This window comes from Ovis canadensis, chromosome 19 (assembly GCF_042477335.2).
Source record: "Ovis canadensis isolate MfBH-ARS-UI-01 breed Bighorn chromosome 19, ARS-UI_OviCan_v2, whole genome shotgun sequence".
Lineage (NCBI taxonomy): Eukaryota > Metazoa > Chordata > Mammalia > Artiodactyla > Bovidae > Ovis > Ovis canadensis.
Genome location: NC_091263.1, coordinates 34,710,949 through 34,729,877, shown reverse-complemented (window position 1 = coordinate 34,729,877; position 18,929 = coordinate 34,710,949). Strand labels below are relative to the sequence as shown.

General features: G+C 36.4%; 1 pseudogene; it reads right to left on the bottom strand.

Annotated features, from left to right (window-relative positions):
• Positions 1-13,696: 13,696 nt before the first annotated feature.
• On the bottom strand, positions 13,697-14,196 carry LOC138424820 (tRNA-splicing endonuclease subunit Sen15 pseudogene; annotated as a pseudogene).
• Between the last annotated feature and the right edge of the window lie 4,733 nt (positions 14,197-18,929).

The window sequence follows — 18,929 nt, the reverse complement described above, 5'->3', positions numbered from 1 at the left end:
GGGTAAAGATTGCATCAGTATTACAGTTGTAAATCTCTTGGTGGAAAGCTCAGAAAGTTTTAAAGCTTCTTCTAGCTGGGCAAAAGAGCGTTTGAGAAATCTCAAAGGTGTACTTTGTAGACACTGAAAATAGCACTTCTGATAGTCTTAAGAACATTTTCTCACAGCACCCTGACTCAGTGCCCAAAGTAGAAACAAGGGTGAGCATCAAGAGATTGTAGGTGAAGCTTTTCTCTAGTGGAGTGTAATGTAATTTAATACATAGAAAAATTTTTTTAAATAAATTACATGAGTTTGGACTTTAAAAAACCCAAATAAGCAGAAACAGTTCAAATTAAAAGAGTTTGTTAGCCTGCAACTTTTTTGAGAGTTGATTTGCAGTATTGTATTAGTTTGATAGTTATTCAAGATTTTTATAGATTATGCTCCCTTTTAAGTTATTACAGAATAATGGCTACATTCTCTATGCTGTACAATAGATCACTGTTGCTTATCTATTTTATACATAATTGTTTGTATCTCTCAATCTCACACCCCTATCCTGTCCCTCCCTCTTCCTCTCCCCACTGTCATCCTCTAGTTTGCTTTCTCTATCTGCGAGTCTGCTTCTGTTTTGATATATACATTAGTTTTATATTTTAGATTCCACATATAAGTGATTATATGCTATACTTGTCTGATTTGTTTCACTAAGCATAATACTCTGTAGGTCCCTCCGTGTTGCAAATGGCAAAATGTTGTTCTTTTATATATTGAGTAATACTTCATTATATATTTTTGCATCTTCTTTATCCAATTCATCTGTTGATGGACAGTTGGATCAGTTCCGTATCTTGGCTATTATATATAGTGCTGCTATGAACATTGATGTGCATGTAATTTTTGAATTACTGTTTTTATGTATTTCTTTATTTTTGGATATATACTGAGGAGTGCTAGATCATATAGCAGTTCTATTTTTAGCTTTTTGAGGAGCTTCTGTATTACTTTCCATAGAGGCTACACCAGTTTACATTCCAACTAACAGTGTAAGAGGGTTCCCTTTTCTCCATATCCTTGTCAACTTTTGTTATTTGTAGATTTTGATGATAGCCCTACTGACTTGTGTGAGGTGAGCTTGCATTGTGGGGGTTTTAAAATATAATTTTAATTTTACCTTGGCGTGCAGTTGATTTACAGTGTTATGTTAGTTTCAGGTGTACAGCAAAGTGATTCAGTTATACACATATCAATACATATATCCATTTTTTCAGATTCTTTCCCCATATAGTTTATTATAGAATATAGAATTGCATTATGGTTTTGATTTTCATTTCTCTAAGGATTAGTGATGTTGAGCATCTTTTCATGTACCTGATAGCCTTCTATATTTCTGTTTTGGAAAAATTTCTATTCAGATCTTTTGCCTATTTTTAAATCAGATTGTTCTTTTTATATTGAGTTGTATGAGCTATTTTTGCATGCTGTGTATTAACTCCTTCTCATATTATTTGCAAATATTTCCTTCCATTCATTAGGTTATCTTTTTGTTTCATTGATGGTTTCCTTTACTACTGCACAAAAACTTTTAAGTGTAATTAAGTCTCATTGGTTTTTGCTTTTACTTCTTTTGCATTAGGAGACAGATCCAAAAAATATCTCCTGATTTGTGTCAAAGAGTGTTCAGCTTATGTTCTGTTCTTGAAGTTTTATGGTTTCAGGTCTTACATTTAGGACTCTAATCTATTTTGAATTTATTTTTGTATATGGTATGAGGAAATATTCTCATCTCATTCTTTTATATGCAGCTGTCCAATTTTCCCTGCATTGCTTATTGAAGAAACTGTCTTTTCTGCATTATATGTTCTTGCCTCCTTTGTTGAAGACTAATTGACCATAGGTGTATGAGTAGCCTGCATCTTTGTATGGGGAGGAAACAAACTGAGAAAACAACTCAAGTACTGACACTGGCCATTCTTTGTGATGTGATGGGTAATTACTTCAATTTTTTTTTTTTTAAAGAAAGGCTATTCAAATTTTCATCTTATATTGTGTCAATTTTATTAAGTCTTCTTTTTCTCAACTTCATTTTTTTAATAGTTGTGAATTCATCACCATAAATTCATTTCAAAATTAATTTTTATTATCTTTTTGCTATATATAATTACATGACCTTTTAAATTTCTAATATTAGACAACTTGTTTTTTTCTTATTATTGTTGTTCTTCATCAGTTTTTCTAAACCTTACTTATTTTCAAAAACCTAAACTTTGTGGGGAGGGAGGTGGGAGGGGAGTTCAGGATGGGGGACACATGTACACCCATGGCTAATTCATGTCATTGTATGGCAAAAACCACTACAATATTGTAAAGTCATTAGCCTCCAATTACAATAAATTAATTAATTTTTAAAAACTAAGCTTTTATGTAGCAATTTCTCAAATGTCTGTATGTTTTATATTTTAATGAGTTACTGTTCTTATCTTTATTGTGTCCATACACCTACCTTCATTTTAATTTGTTCTTATTTTCTAGCTAATTACATTGAAAACAGGTAACTGATGCTAAATTACTTTTCAAATTCATACATGTAAAAGTGTAATTGTCCAACTAAGTGCTGCTTTATCTATATTCTCAAAATTTTGGCAGGCTGAATTTTTATTATCATTACCCAAAAGATATTCCAACTTCCCTTACTTATTTTTTATTGACTCTTTGGCTATTTAGAGATGTTTTATTTAAATTCCAAGTGTTTGGAGCTTTTTAAAATTCTTGTCTTACTTATTTCTAATTTAATATATTGCATCTAGAAAAAAGTACTATGTAATATTTCTATTTTTTGAATTAATGTACAGTGACTTAATGACTAGGCATTTGGTCTAGCTAGTGTTACTCATGTTCCCTTGAGAATGATATACATTAAATTTCCATTTCACTCATGGAGAAGTAGTTCTATGAGAATTGTCTATCTACCATAAACAGCTAGAACACAAAAAAAACCTGTATGAAGTAATGGACTACAGGAGGTACAACACTGTGAGTCCTGAGAGTAGGGAAACAGGAGGTGAACCCTACAGCTCACCAAGCTACCAGCAGTTTGCAGGCTGTGAGACAGAGAGGGAACTCAAACGGAGTCAGTAGTCTCATTTAACTAAGGAGACAGACAAGAGTGTGAGACAGCTGAGGGGGCTGGAATTTGAAAGCCAGAATATCCCAAAGAGGAAGTTCTAGAGATTAATTCAAGAGCCTTTTTGAGCCATTCCCAATAGCAAGATCAGAGAAACTTTGTCATCCATGGGGTATTGATTAGTATATTCATTTCCTTAGGCTTCTATAACATATACCACAAACTAGGTGGTTTAGAACAACAGAAATTTACTCTCTCAGAGTTCTGGAGCATAGAATTAGAAAATCAAGGTGTCAGCAGGGCACAGTGCTCTCTGAAACCTCTAAAAGAGACTATTTACTTACCTCTTCTACCTTCTGGGATTTAATGACAACCTTTGGCACTCCTGTCTTATGGATGAGTCACACCAGTCTCAGCCTGTGTTGTCATGTGGCAGTCTTGCTGAGTTTTTCTTCTCCTCTTTTTATAAGTCACCAGACATAATGGATTAAGGGCAGACTCCAGTATGACCTCATCTTAACTAACTATATATGCAATAGCTCCGTTTCCAAATGAAATCACATTCAGAGGTGTTGGGGATTAGGACCTCAGCATCTTCTTTTGGGGGGACACAATTCGATCCATAACAAATAGCTTCCTGAGAATCATCATTCCTTAGAAATGTGTCCAAGAATAAAGGATTATTTATGCCAGCCACAACAAAGTATAAAAACAAATCTCAAATAATAAAGTGATTTACAAATTACTTAGTTGAGAGCCCAAAAAGTCCAATACTCTTAAACAGAATAAAATCAGTAGCCAAACACATGAAATTTACAATATCCAGAATCTAATCAAATCTTACATGCTGTGCACACAGGCAGGAAGATACTACCCATATCTAGGAAAATAAAAGCAATCAATCAAAGCATACTCTTAATTGATATCATATAATTAGAAGACAGAGTTCTTAGATAATTTATTATAAATATGTCCACAGATAAAGGCATATGTGAGCGTAATGAGGAGGAAAAAAACACACAAATTTAAATTTTAGAAGTGAAAAATAAGAATTTGTGATACAAAATATACTAGATGAATTAATAGTATATTAGACTATATAGATGAAACATTCAATGCAGTTATAAATATATCAATATTAGCTATTCTGTATATGTATCAATATTAACTTTCCAAACTGAGGTACAAAATGTTTTAAAAGTCTAAAAAATAATAGCAGCAGTGCACTATGAGCTGTGGGCCACTATCACATGATTATAAATGAAATTAGAGTTCTAAAAAGACAGTTTGAGGATTAGAGGAGAAAATACATTGCAAGAAATAATAACTAACATTTTCACAAATTTGATCAAAACTAAATACTCACATGTTAAGGATGCACACTGAACCTCAAGTTGTAAACAAAGAAATACGAAAACATTAAAAATGCTGAAAACCAGTGATAAACAGAATAACGTAAGATGTCCAAGAAAAAGGACACATTATGTATAGAAGTATAAATATAAGACTAATATTTAGGGGCTCCAAAATCACTGCAGATAGTGATTGCAGCCATGAAATTAAAAGACACTCCTTGGAAGAAAAGTTATGACCAACATAGATAGCATATTGAAAAGCAGAGACATTACTTTGTCAACAAAGGTCCGTCTAGTCAAGGCTATGGTTTTTCCAGTGGTCATGTATGGATGTGAGAGTTGGACTGTGAAGAAGACTGAGCCTTGAAGAATTGATGCTTTTGAACTCTGGTGTTGGAGAAGACTCTTGAGAGTCCCTTGGGCTACAAGGAGATCCAACCAGTCCATTCTAAAGGAGATGAGCCCTGGGTGTTCTTTGGAAGGAATGATGCTAAAGCTGAAACTCCAGTACTTTGGCCACCTCATGCAAAGAGTTGACTCATTGGAAAAGACTCTGATGCTGGGAGGGATTGGGGGCAGGAGCAGAAGGGGACAACAGAGGATGAGATGGCTGGATGGCATCACCGACTTGATGGATGTGAGTCTTAGTGAACTCCGGGAGATGGTGATGGACAGGGAGGCCTGGTGTGCTGCGATTCACGGGGTTGCAAAGAGTTGGACATGACTGAGCGACTGAATTGAACTGAACTGAATCTAAATTTGTGAAGCCAAGAGGAAATTGGAATGGCATTTTTTAAGTGTTGAATGAAGAAAAAAGTCATTTCAAAATCCTTTAACCCAAAATGAAGACTTTTAAAAACATGTAGATGCTGGGTAAATTCATTGTCATAAGATTTGCAATATAAGCAATACTGAAGAAAATTATTTAAGCAGCAGGAAAATAAGCAAGATGAAAATTTGGACCCACACAAAGAAATGAAAAGTTTCCAAAATAAGAAATATGTGGATAAATACAAAATACATTAGTTCTCACCGTTAACTTATTTAAATCATAATAACATATTTAGATAAATGTTCTTAAATAAATTTATTATGGTGTTTATAACATTAAATTATATAAATTAAAATAGATGACAGCAATAGCATAAGGATGGGAGGGAAGAAATGGAAGTATAAATACATTTCTTCTCATTTTTAACCTTTTAAATCATAAAACATATTGAGAAATGTTTTTAAATAATTTATTATGGTGTTTATAACATTAGATTATATAAATTAAAATATATAACAACAATGGCACAAAGATGGGAGGGAAGAGTGGAAGTATACTGTTGTAAGGTTTTAATGATAACTATGAAGATACATGAAAATATTGCCTACAAAATGGCAGAGTAGAAGGACGTGTGCTCATCTTCTCCTGCAAGAACTCCAAAATTACAACTCGCTGCTGAACAACCAGCAACAGGAGAATGTTCAGTTCAGTTCATTTCAGTTCAGTCTCTCAGTCATGTCCAACTCTATGCGACCCCATGGACTGCAGCATGCCAGGCTTCCCTGTCCATCACCAGCTCCCGGAGCCTAGTTAAACTCATGTCCATAGAGTCATTGATGCCATCCAACCATCTCATCCTCTGTCGTCCTCCTCTCCTCCTACCTTCAATCTTTCCCAACATCAGGGTCTTTTCCAATGAGTCGGTTCTTTGCATCAGGTGGCCAAAGGATTGGAGTTTCAGCTTCAACATCAGTCCTTCTAATGAATATTCAGGACTGATTTCCTTTAGGATGGACTCATTGGATCTCCTTTCAGTCCAAGGGACTCTTAAGAGTCTTTTCCAACACCACAGTTCAAAAGCATTAATTCTTCAGCACTCAGTTTTCTTTATAGTCCAATCCTCACATCTACACATGACTACTGGAAAAACCATAGCTTTGACTAGATGGACCTTTGTTGGTAAAGTAATGTTGGATCCCATCAAAAAAAGATACCTCACATCCAAGGGCAGAGGAGAAGCCACAGCAAGATGGTAGGAGGGGTCAAATTGCAACAACCTAGATGTCCATCAGCAGATGAATGGATAAAAAAGCTGTGGTACATATACACAATGGAGTATTACTCAGCCATTAAAAAGAATACATTTGAATCAGTTCTAATGAGGTGGATGAAACTGGAGCCTATTATACAGAGTGAAGTAAGCCAGAAAGAAAAATACCAATACAGTATACTAACACATATATATGGAATTTAGAAAGATGGTAATGAGAACTCTGTATGTGAGACAGCAAAAGAGACACAGATGTATAGAACGGAATTTTGGACTCTGTGGGAGAGGGAGAGGGTGGGATGAATTGGGAGAATGGCATTGAAACATGTATACTATCATGTAAGAAATGAATTGCCTGTCTATGTTTGATACAGGATACAGGATGCTTGGGGCTGGTGCACGGGGATGATCCAGAGAGATGATATGGGGTAGGAAGGTGGGAGGGGGGTTCAGGATTAGAAACTCATGTACACCTGTGGCGGATTCATGTCAATGTATGGCAAAACCAAGACAGTATTGTAAAGCAAAATGAAGTAAAAATAAAAATTTAAAAAAAAACAACTAAAAAAAAAAAAAAGAATCAAATCCCACACCAGCCAGAGACACTCAGAGGGCTCAAACAGAATCTTGTGCACACCAGGAGACCCCACAGAGACTGAGCCAGACTTGCCTTTGAGTATTTGAGTGTCTCCTGCAGAGGTATAGGTCATCAGTGGCCTGCTGCAGGGGTAGGGGCTCTGGGTTCAGCAGACCTGGATGTGGCATAAGCCCTCTTGGAGGAGGTTGCCAACATAGAGCCACCAGAACTCACACAGGACTGGGGAATCTCACCAGAACTCACACAGGACACTTGGACGGCACAAACAAAACCTTGTGTGTACCAGGACCCAGGAGAAAGGAGCAGTGACCTCACAAAAGACTGACTGAGGCTTGCCTGTGAGTGTCCAGGAGTCTCTAGTGGAGGCAAGGGTCAGCAGTGGCCTGCTGCAGGGTCGGAGGCACTGAGGGTCGCAGCACATGCATAGGACCTTTTAAAGGAGTTCGCCATTATCTTCATTACACCCCCATAGTTTGCTCTCAGGTCAAACAACAGGGAGTGAACACAAACCCACTCATCAACAGAAAATTGGATTAAAGATTTACTGAGCATGGCCTCACCCATCAAAACAAGACCCAGTTTCCCTCACAGTCAGTCTCTCACAGGAGGAACCTTCCATAAGCCTCTTATCCTTATCCCTCAGAGGGCAGATAGAATGAAAACCATAATCACAGAAAATGAATCTAACTGATCACATGGACCACAGCCTTGTCTAATCAATGGAACTGTGAGCCATGCCATGGTCACCCAAGACGGACGGGTCATGGTGGAGAGTTCTGACACAACATGATCCATGGGGAAGGGAATGGCAAACCACTTCAGTATTCTTGCCTTGAGAACCCCATGAACAGTATGAAAAGGGAAAATGATAGGATACTGAAAGATGAATTCCCCAGGTCGATAGGTACCCAATATGCTACTAGAGATGAGTGGAGAAATAACTCCAGAAAGAATGAAGAGACAGACCCAAAGCAAAAACAATGCACAGAAGTGGATGTGATGGAAATAAACCGATGTTGATTCCTGCATAGAAATCTGGAATGTTAGGTCCATGAATCAAGGTAAATTGGAAGTGGTCAAACGGGAAATGGCAAGAGTGAGCATTGACATTTTAGGAATCAGTGAATGAAAATGGACTGGAATGAGTCAATTTAATTCAGATGATCATTATAGCTACTACTATGGGCAAGAATCCCTTAGAAGAAACGAAATAGCCCTCAGAGTCAACACCCCCCCCCCAAGAAAAAAATCTGAAATGCAATTCTTGGGTGCAGTCTCAAAAAGGACAGAATGATCTCTGTTCATTTTCAAGGGAAACCATTCAGTGTCAAAGTAATCCAAGTCTATGTCCCAAACAGTAATGCTGAAGAAGCTGAAGTTGAATGGTTCTATGAAGACCTACAAGACCTTCTAGAACTAACTCCCAAAAAAGATGTCCTTTTCATTACAGGGGACTGGAATGCAAAAGTAGGAAGTTGAGAGATACCTGAAGTAACAGGTAAATTTGGCCTTGGAGTACAGAATGAAGCAGGGCAAAGACTAACAGAGTTTTGCAAAGAGAATGCACTGGTCATAGAAAACACCCTCTTCCAACAGCACAAGAGATGACTTTACACATGGAAATCACCAGATGATCAATACGAAAATCAGATTGATTATATTCTTTGTAGCCAAAGATGGAGAAACTCCATATAGCCAGCAAAAACAAGACCAAGATCTGACTATAGCTCGGATCATTAACTCCTTATTGCAGATTTCAGAGTTAAATTGAAGAAAGTAGGGAAAAGCACTAGACCATTCAGGTATGACCTAAATCAAACCCCTTATGGTTATACAGTTGAAGTGACAAATAGATTCAAGGGATTAGATCTGATAGACAGAGCCCCTGAGAACTATGAATGGAGGTTCATGACATTGTAAAGGAGACAGTGATCAAGACCATCCCCAAGACCGTTTCATGCAAAGATGGGCACAATAAAGGACAGAAACGTTATGGGCCTAACAGAAACAGAAGGCATTAAGAAGAGGTGGCAAGAATACACAGAAGAACTATACAAAAAATATTTTCATGACCCAGATAACCATGATGATGTGATCACCCATCTAGAGTCAGACATCCTGGAATGTGAAGTCAAGTGTACCTTAGGAAGCATCACTAGGAGCAAAGCTAGTTGAGGTGATAGAATTCCAGTTGAGCTATGTCAAATCCAAAAGAAGATGCTGTGAAAGTGCTGCACTGAATATGCCAGCGAAATGGAAAACTCAGCAGTGGCCACAGGACTGGAAAAGGTCAGTTTTCATTCCAATCCCAAAGAAAGGCAATGCCAAAGAATGTTCAAACTACTGCACAATTGCACTCATCTCACACACTAGCAAAGTAATGCCCAAATTCTCCAAGCCAGGTTTCAACTGTACATGAACTGTGAACTTCCAGATGTTCAAGCTGGATTTAGAAAGGGCACAGGAAAGAAAGAAAGTGAACCTGCCCAATCCTGTCTGACTCTTTGCAACCCCATGGACTGTAGCCTACCAGGCTCCTCCATCCATGGGATTTTCCAGGCAAGATTACTGGAGTAGGTTTCCATTTCCTTCTCCAGGGCATCTTTCCAACCCAGGAATGGAAACTGGGTCTCCAGCATTGTAGGGAGGTGAACCAGATATCAAATTGCCAACATCCGTTGGATCATTGAAAAAGCATGAGAGTTCCAGAAAAACATCTACTTCTGCTTTATTGACTACCTCAAAACCTTTGACTATCTGGATCACAACAAACTGTCGAAAATTCTTTAAGAAATGGAAATAGCAGACCACCTGACCTGCCTCCTGAAAAATCTGTATGCAGGTCAAGTAACAACAGTTACAACTGGACATGGAACAACAGACTGGTTCCAAATTTGGAAAGTATGACATCAAGGCTGTATATTTTCATGGTGACCATATACAGAGTGACAGTATGCAGAGTACATCATTTGAAATGCCTGGCTGGATTGCTGGGAGAAATATTAATAACCTCAGGTAAGCAGATGACACACCATCCTTATGGCAGAAAGTGAAGAAAAACTAAAAAGCCTCTTGATGAAAGTGAAAGAGGACAGTGAAAAAGTTGGCTTAAAACTCAACACTCAGAACACTAAGATCATGTCATCCAGTCCCATCACTTTTTGGCAAATAGATGGGGAAAGAATGGAAACAGTGAGAGACTTTATTTTTCTGGACTCCTAAATCACTGCAGATGGTGACTGCAGCCATGAAATTAGAAGGTACTTTCCCCTTGGAAGAAAGTTATGACCAACCTAGACAGCATATTAAAAAGCAGAGACATTACTTTGCCAATGAAGGTCTGTCTAGTCAAAGCTGTGGTTTTTCCAGTAGTCATGTATGAATGTGAGAGTTGGACTATAAAGAAAGCTGAATGCCAAAAAATTGATGCTTTTGAACTATGTGTTGGAGAAGACTCTTGAGAGTTCTTTGGACTGCATGATCCAACGAGTCCATCCTAAAGGAAATCAATCCTGAATGTTCATTGGAAGGACTGATGCTGAAGCTGAAACTCTAATACTTTGGCCACCTCATGAGAAGAACTGATTCATTGGAAAAAACCCTGCTGCTGGGAAGGATTTAAGGCAAGAGAAGGGGATGACAGAGGAAGAGACGGTTGGATGGCATCACAGACTTGATGGACATGAGTTTGAGCAACTCCGAGAGCTGGTGATGGACATGAAAGCCTGGTGTACTACAGTCCATGGGGTCGCAAAGAGTCAGATATGCCTGAGAGACTGAACTGAACTGAACATGATAATAAATGAATATGGAGTTTGATAAATTTATGAGTACTGTAAATCCTAAAATATCCACAAAAGACATCCCAAATAAATATAATTATTAATCCAGCCATGGAGATAAAATGGAATCACAAACATTGTAATTAAAAAGGAAACAGCAAAAAAATTGAAGAGTAAGGAAAAACAAGAAAAGAGAAGTGTGGTAGATTTCAGTTCAACCACATCAACAATTAAATATGGCCAGTCTGAATATTATAATTAAAAGACAGGAATTGTGAGAGTGGATTAAAAATAATATCTATATTCTATAAAAAATGCTGATAAAAGTAAAAAATATAGGAAATATATAACTGAAGTGACTATATAGAAATCATACCATAAGACCTACTAGACTTTAAAAGTAGATATATTATCAGAAATAAAGAAGAATAATGAAAAAGCATTGATTCTTAAAAAAGACATAACACACACAGAAGAGTGGAGCCTCTAAATACATGAAGCAAAACTAATAAGATGTAAGTATCTAATAAGTAGACTTATACATAATTATACCTAGAGATAAGATGGTTCTTTGAGAAATTGATAGAATATGTCAACAAAAACTTAGGTAGATTATTGAACACTTGGAACAGAATTATTAACTGTGCCCAATTAACATTTACAGGGTACTCTAATCTATGATAAGAAAATACACAATTTTTCTTTCAAAATCAGCTTTGCTGAAATCTGTTTCATTTGAAATTAACAGAATCACCCCAGCTTTCTTACTTAACTGTTGAAATGGTTTAGTTTTTTCTGTCCTTTGACTTTCAGCCCTCTAGTTCTTTACATTTAAATTGCAAACTATTTTATGATTAAGTAATAATTCCATTGTATGCATATACCATATCTTTATCCATTCCCCTGTTGATAGATATTTAGGTTGCTTCCATGTCCTGACTGTTGTAAATAGTGCAGCAGTGAACATTGGAGTACATGGATCTTTTGGAATTATGGTTTTCTTCAGGCATACGCCCAGGAGTAGGATTGCTCAGTCCTATCATAGTTCTACTTTTGTTTTTTTAAGGAACCTCCATACCCTTCTCCATAGTGGTTGTATCAATTTACATTGCCACCAAAAGTTTTAGAGGGTTCCCTTTTCTCCACACCCTTTCCAGCATTTATTGTTTGTAGATTTTTGGTGATCATTCTGACAGGTGTGAGATGGTACCTAATTGTAGTTTTGATTTGCATTTCTCTAATAACGAGTGATGTTGAGCATCTTTTCATGTGCCTTTTCATGTGCCTCTAATGTGGACAGAGTTTCAATTTAGGAAGGTGGAGATGGATGATGGGTGATGGTGAGAGTTACATAACAGTATGAATGTACCCAGTACCACTGAACTGAACAGTTAAATATGCTTAAAATAGTATGTTTTATATTATGTAACTCTTACTACAATTAAAATAAAAAACAAAGTAAAAAAGTAAAATGTAACTATTTTAGTCAAGAACATAGATGTATGTTAATATTTTATCCAGTCTTCATCTCTTTTGAATATGTGTATATTTCATTTATATTTAATATAATGATTTTTTTTTACTTTAAAACATTTTTATTATAAAAGTAGTACAAATAAAGAAAAACTAAAATCTTAAAGAAAGACAAAGTCATCCATTTACTGTCCTGCTCTCCTATTATAAACACAGTTAGGAATTTATTTTTGTCCTCTTTTGGTGTATTATTTACAGCCATAATCATACATACTCATACACTTTTGTATCTTGCTTTTTTTTCTTTTTACTAAGTATTTTCTCATGTTTTACAGTACATTCATTACTAATTTTTAATGGTAACATAACACACCATTCATTAGCTATATATGTTTATTGACTATTTCCCCAGAGCGGGAGTTGGCAAACTATGGCCCTGCATTTGTAAATAAGGTTTTATTGGAATACAGCCATATCCATTCATTTACATACTGTCCACAATTATTTCTGTCCTACAAACAGCATAGTTGAGAAGTTGTGAGAAAATCTATATGGCCTGAAAAACCTAAAGTAGTTCCTTTCTGGCACTTTCCAGAGAATTTTGCTGACTCTTGCCTTCAACTTTTAAAAACACCTTTCTAGACAACAATTAATTAAGAAGTATTAATAAAAGTAGGAAAACTGGACCTACTTAAGAAATGTTTTTAAGGTTCACAGTGTCCCCTACTATTAATATCTCTCCTGTAATATTCTAGCTATGATACAGTAGGGTGGTAGTAGTAAGAATGGGGAACAAAAGGCCCAGTACTCTGGTGGGTAGTACTTCTTTGGTCCCTATTAATCTATATATGCAATTTTATACTCTGGATGAGTGTGTTTTTAATTCTTATTTAAAATTAACCAAAGAAGGAAGTAAAATTAATTGCACCGTGAAAACCAATCAAAACAACCCTGTCTGTTGAGGATAAAAAAGCAGACTATAGTAAATTCTCCATTTCTGCAGACTAGCTGTCCTGACCAAGAGGCACTGAGAAAGTTGAGTAAGGGAAAGAGATGTTAGTCTCAAAATGTTCTATCCTTCTGAATGTACAGCATAGGCATAAACTTGCATACAACTATAATTAAATTGTCTCCAGATAAGAAATTTCTAGAGCAACTATCTTACTTTTTTTTTTTAACAAAATACATTCTATATGGAAAATTTTTATTCTTCAAAAAAGAAAACTTCTGGAATGGGACCAGCTAAGTCATCTCTTACTATCTCAAATCAAAGATGAACCAAGCTGATGGTTCACAATCCAGTTCTCTGTGAATAAAGTAAGCATCAAGAAGTATAGGCATCATCTTCTAAGGGAAATATTCTTAGGATCTGGCAGCATAAATCCATCAGTGAGTTTGTAGTAGACTGTTGTGGAGTCAGACTCCACTATGACCAAAGTAAAAGACACAGGCAAATTGGGATCACCTTGCAATTTTCAGGATGCCTTCAAGATTCCCCTTGTCCTGTTATGGCTGAGGGAAGAGCTGATGGGTGTAGGTACTACGGACTGTAAACCCTTCTCCTTCTGTCTCAGTGCCGAGAAGGCAGATGAGCTGGAGATCTAGTAAAATCCCACAGAGTTTACTTCATGCCAGCTTTTACTCTCTGTGAGGTCCAGGCAAACCAAGAATGCTATATGAACTTGGGTGGCATCTCTTATAATTAACTCCATCATTTCTAAATATGTAGGGTGCGTGCCCATCCAGGAGTCCTCGGGGGGCCGATGGGTGGGCGCTGCCGCCACTGCGATTGCCGCCCGGTCGCGCCTGCAGTCGGCTGGGACTCTCTCCGTTCCTCCATGCCCAGCCACGTGGCACGCCTCTGGTGCACTGCGCTGCTGTCTCCACGCCCCTTTATTTAATATAATTATTGATAAGACTGACGTTTGCCTAACCTTAAAAAATTTTTCTTTTTGTTCCACCTGTTCTTAGTTTGTCTGTTTCTCTTTCTTTCCTTTTAAAATGATTATTTAATTTCTAAGTGACTTCACTTTCACTTTTCACTTTCATGCATTGGAGAAGGAAATGGCAACCCACTCCAGTGTTCTTGCCTGAAGAATCCCAGGGACGGGGGAGCCTCATGGGCTGCCGTCTGTGGGGTCGCACAGAGTTGGACACGACTGAAGCGACTTAGCAGCAGCAGCAGCAGATTAGCTTTTTACCTGTATTTGTATATTTTTAGTGGTTTCTCTTGTGATTCCAGTATGGATGTGTAACATATCACAGTCCATTTAGATTTAACAACATACTGGGGCTTATAAAACAATAGAAACATTTAATGTTTAATTCCTTATTTCCCCTATCTTGTGCCCTATTGTGTCATATAAATATTTATGTTTAAACACATTATTGACCTCATAATATAATGGCATAATTTTTAAAATTTCAACTGTCATTCGGTCTCTAAAAGAAACTGAGATGAAAAAGTATTGTGTTATTATGTAAAAAGTATTTATTACTGCCCATTTATCATTTCTGATTCTTTTCTCTATATTTTGTCTGTATATATGCTTCATTTTGAATTGTTTTCCTTCATCAGAAAGAATTTTCTTTGGGGTTCCTTACACTGCAGGTCTGCTGGTGGTAGATTCTGTCAAGTTTATTTTATCTAAAAATTGTTATTTTACTCTCATTTTTGACTTATTTTTCTTCTGCACATAAACTGTTGAGTTTATTTTAGATTTAAAATATCGTTTCTTTGTCTTCTAATTTCATTCTTTCTAATTGGAAGTCAACTTACACTCAAATTTTTGTTCTATATATAATGAATCTTCTTTCTCTGGAAACTTTCAAGAATTCTTTGTATTTGGTTTTCAGCAATTCAGTTATGATAGTCTAAGGTCATGATGTTATGCTTTTCTTTGTATTAATTCTTCTTGAAGTTTGCTGAGCTTCTTGAATTTTGAAGTCAATGATTTTCACTGAAATTGTAATTTTCTGCCATTATTTCTTCACTACTTTTTCTCTACCATTCTTATTGGTCTCTTGATGAACCCAACACACATATATTAGATCATTTAATAATTTCTTTAAGGTCATTGATTCATTGTTCATTTAAAAAATTATCTTTGTTACTCATCACTTAATCTTCATTTTTCTTGACATTCACTGTTCTGTCCTCTTAATATCCAATATGCTAATAAATTTATCTTTTAAAACATCTTAAATAGTATTCTTTTCTATTATAGATTTTCTATTTATTCTTTTTATAATTTTCATTTCTTTGCTGAAATTGATTCTATGCTCCTTTTAAAACCCTGAGTATAATTCTAATAGTTATTTTGAATCTCTTTTCTACTAATTTTAAAACTTGGATCATGTTAGGGTCCATTTTTATTGACATTTTTCCCTCAATGAGTCACATTTTCTGCTTCTTTATATGTCTGGTAATTTCTTTATTGTTTTATAAATGTTTATAACATTGAAAAGACTAGATCATATCATCTTTTTATGAAAGGTAGTATTCTTTTTTCTTTCAAGTGTTTAATTTACTTGATAATAACCTTGAATTCAATTTAGTTTTATTATTTGCCAGGAAGAAAATTCAAGAAGTGTTTACCAAAATGATATGATTTGACAAGTTTCAAATACTTTCTTTCCATACTAATTGGTAGCAGCTAACATCTCTGTTTTGGATATTCAACTATTAATAGTTATTTCCCACTGGAGCATTTAGAATATCTTTCACAGGAGAACAGTTCACGTGTCAGTCAAGAATTTAGGGGAGATTAAAGTTGGATTTGGGGCTCCCATCACCTGCATGTCCTTTCTTTCCAGGTTTTTTCCTATCAATGTTCAGCCACTTTAGCAGCATAAAGTTCATTCTCTGAAATCCAAAACAAATCGAGACCATATTTTTGCTTATAATAAAGCTGTTCTTCACTGGGCACACTGGGGGTTCTTACAGAGGGAAAAACCCTGTAGAAATGGATCTCTTCCAGGGCTTTTCACTTCTTTCAAGGGTTAAATACCCTGTAATTTGTGACCCCTTTTCTTCCCTCTTCAGTTACTCCAAAGTGTTATATTTTGTCTACAGTTTATAATTTTTATCTGTGGTATGGTTATTCTAACGTAAGATACACTGCCGTTAGCAGAACCAGAAATAGAGGCTAAGTTTTTATTCTTTCTGGAGAAGGGAAAGGCTACCAACTCCAGTATTCTGGCCTGGAGAATTCCGTGGACTGTATAGTCCATGGGGTCACAAAGAGTCAGACACGAGTGAGTGACTTTCACTTTCACTTTTTATTCTTTTTTTGGCTGAGAGACAAAGAATTTGCATGCAATGCAGGAGACACAGGTTTGATCCCTGGGTCAGAGAGATCCTTTGGAGAAGGAAATAACAACCCACTCCAGTATTCTTGCCTGGGAGAGCCCATAAACAGAGGACTCTGATGGGTTACAGTCTATGGGGTCACAAAAGAGTTGGACATGACCTAGTGACTAAACAACAGCAACAATGTAGTTGCTTTGTGATGTTGTGTTGGTTTCTGCTGCACAACAAAGTGCATCATCTATATGTATCCACAGATCCTCTCTCCCTTGGACCTCTATCCCACCTCCTCCCACCCCATGGCCCAGGTCATCACAGAGCACCAAGCCGAGTTCCCTTTCTATACAGCAGTTTCCTACTAGCTATCTGTTTCACAAATGGCAATGCATATACCTCAATCCTAGTCTCCCAATTTATCCTACCACCCTCCTCCCTACATGTCCTCTACTTTCTCTACTTCTATGTCTCTTTTCTTGCCCTGAAAATAGGTTCATCTGTACCGTTTTTCTAGAATTTGCATATATGCCTTAATATATGATGCTTCTTTCTCTTTCTGACTTCACACTGTATGACAGACTCTAGGTCCATCCATGTCTCAGCAAATGACCCAGTTTTGTTCCTTTTTACGGCTGAGTAATATTCCATTGTATATATGTACCACATCTTCTTTATCCATTCAACTGTTGATGGGCATCTAGGTTGCTTTCATATCCTGGCTGTTGTAAATAGTGCTGCAGTGCACATTGGGGTGCATGTGTCTTTTTTGAATTATGATTTTCTCACGGTCTATGTTTTATTTATCTTTGAATTTCCAGCACTAGAAATGTCCTGCATGATAAATAAATCATCAATATATGTATATTGATCAGATGAATATGTATGTGCATAGAATGATCTCCCGTGGGAGAAAGGATGGCATGAAATCCATTAAGTTCCCCTCAATACCAGGCCCCCTTGCAACTCCTTATCAGCCTAGTGATACTAGTATAGACTACTTCATACTCTTTATGTCTCTGGAACTCCTAATAGTTCCATTTTAGACAATTTCCCCCACTCAGACTTTTCAGCTAGTTTTGTAAGCTTGCAGACCATCCCTCTCTTTCATTTTGCTCTCTTTGAATTGAAGAGACATTTCAATTTTCAAATGAACCAGAGAGACAGACACAGCAATAGTTCTTACTTGAATCGTGCTCTCAAGGGAGAATGGAGTAGATTTAGAAATCCTTTGCTCCCTTTTGATTGCTTTATTTAATGTCAGTGGCAAATGTTTAAAGAATAATTTGTCAGTCTCTTTGGCCCAGGTTTTATTCAATGGAAAGTCTTTGTATCATTTCACTTTCCTTAAACGAAACAACAGTTTGAGGTGAATTAGACTTTTGAGTCTTATTGAAATTTCCCTTGTTTAGAAATAAAATTTCTAGTTCCCTCTTTGTTCCCTCCAGTGCCACCCCTTAACTCCTTTGCTACCTGTCAGCCTGTGTTATATATTTACCATGAACTTGTGAACAATCCAAATTTATGTCATTGACTTTGATGTTTGTTTACCTATGCTTCTTACCAGTTTTGTTTTTAACAGATTTAAAGTCCACAGAGACCTGAGAACTTGTTAAGCAACTTGCTGTGTGGATTACCTTGTAATTGCATTATACAATGAACTTATTGAAATTTTTGGTAATGGCTCTGGGATGTAAAAAGACAGAGTTCACTTAAAATTAACTTTTTCCTATTAGCTCTCTCTGCTTTGAACCACCTGTATCCTGCCAGTAAGCTAAAGTTTCTAAACCAAATCTTTCATTAGTCATTGTTGCATTATTTATTAAATTATTATTTTAACAATTATTTACGGGGGCTTTTTCTCTGTTTTGCATTATTCTAGGTTTAGGGAGCTTGGTGATGAAAGGTACTGAATTAAGTGTGATTCAATGAAAAAAGATATGATCCCTGATACTGAGATTCTCATTTGTAGAGCAAGGCAAGAATTTTAGAATAATAAAGAATAAAGTAATAAACAGGGATTTTAAGAAATGGATAAGCAGGGGCCTTGACTGTGGCCCTATGTCCCTTAGAAGACTCCTAGAAGATAAAATGATTGAGGTGCAATTAAATAAAGCTGAGTATTTTAGTTGAGGCCAAACCAGGTTAACTTCTGGTCAGTGAAGCTGGAGAGCTTATAGTTCCATGGTAGTTCTCCCTGGCATTTTTGTTTATTGTCAGAAGTAGAAGTAAATGTTCTGAAATGGGGAGGGGGACTAAGGATGATGTTT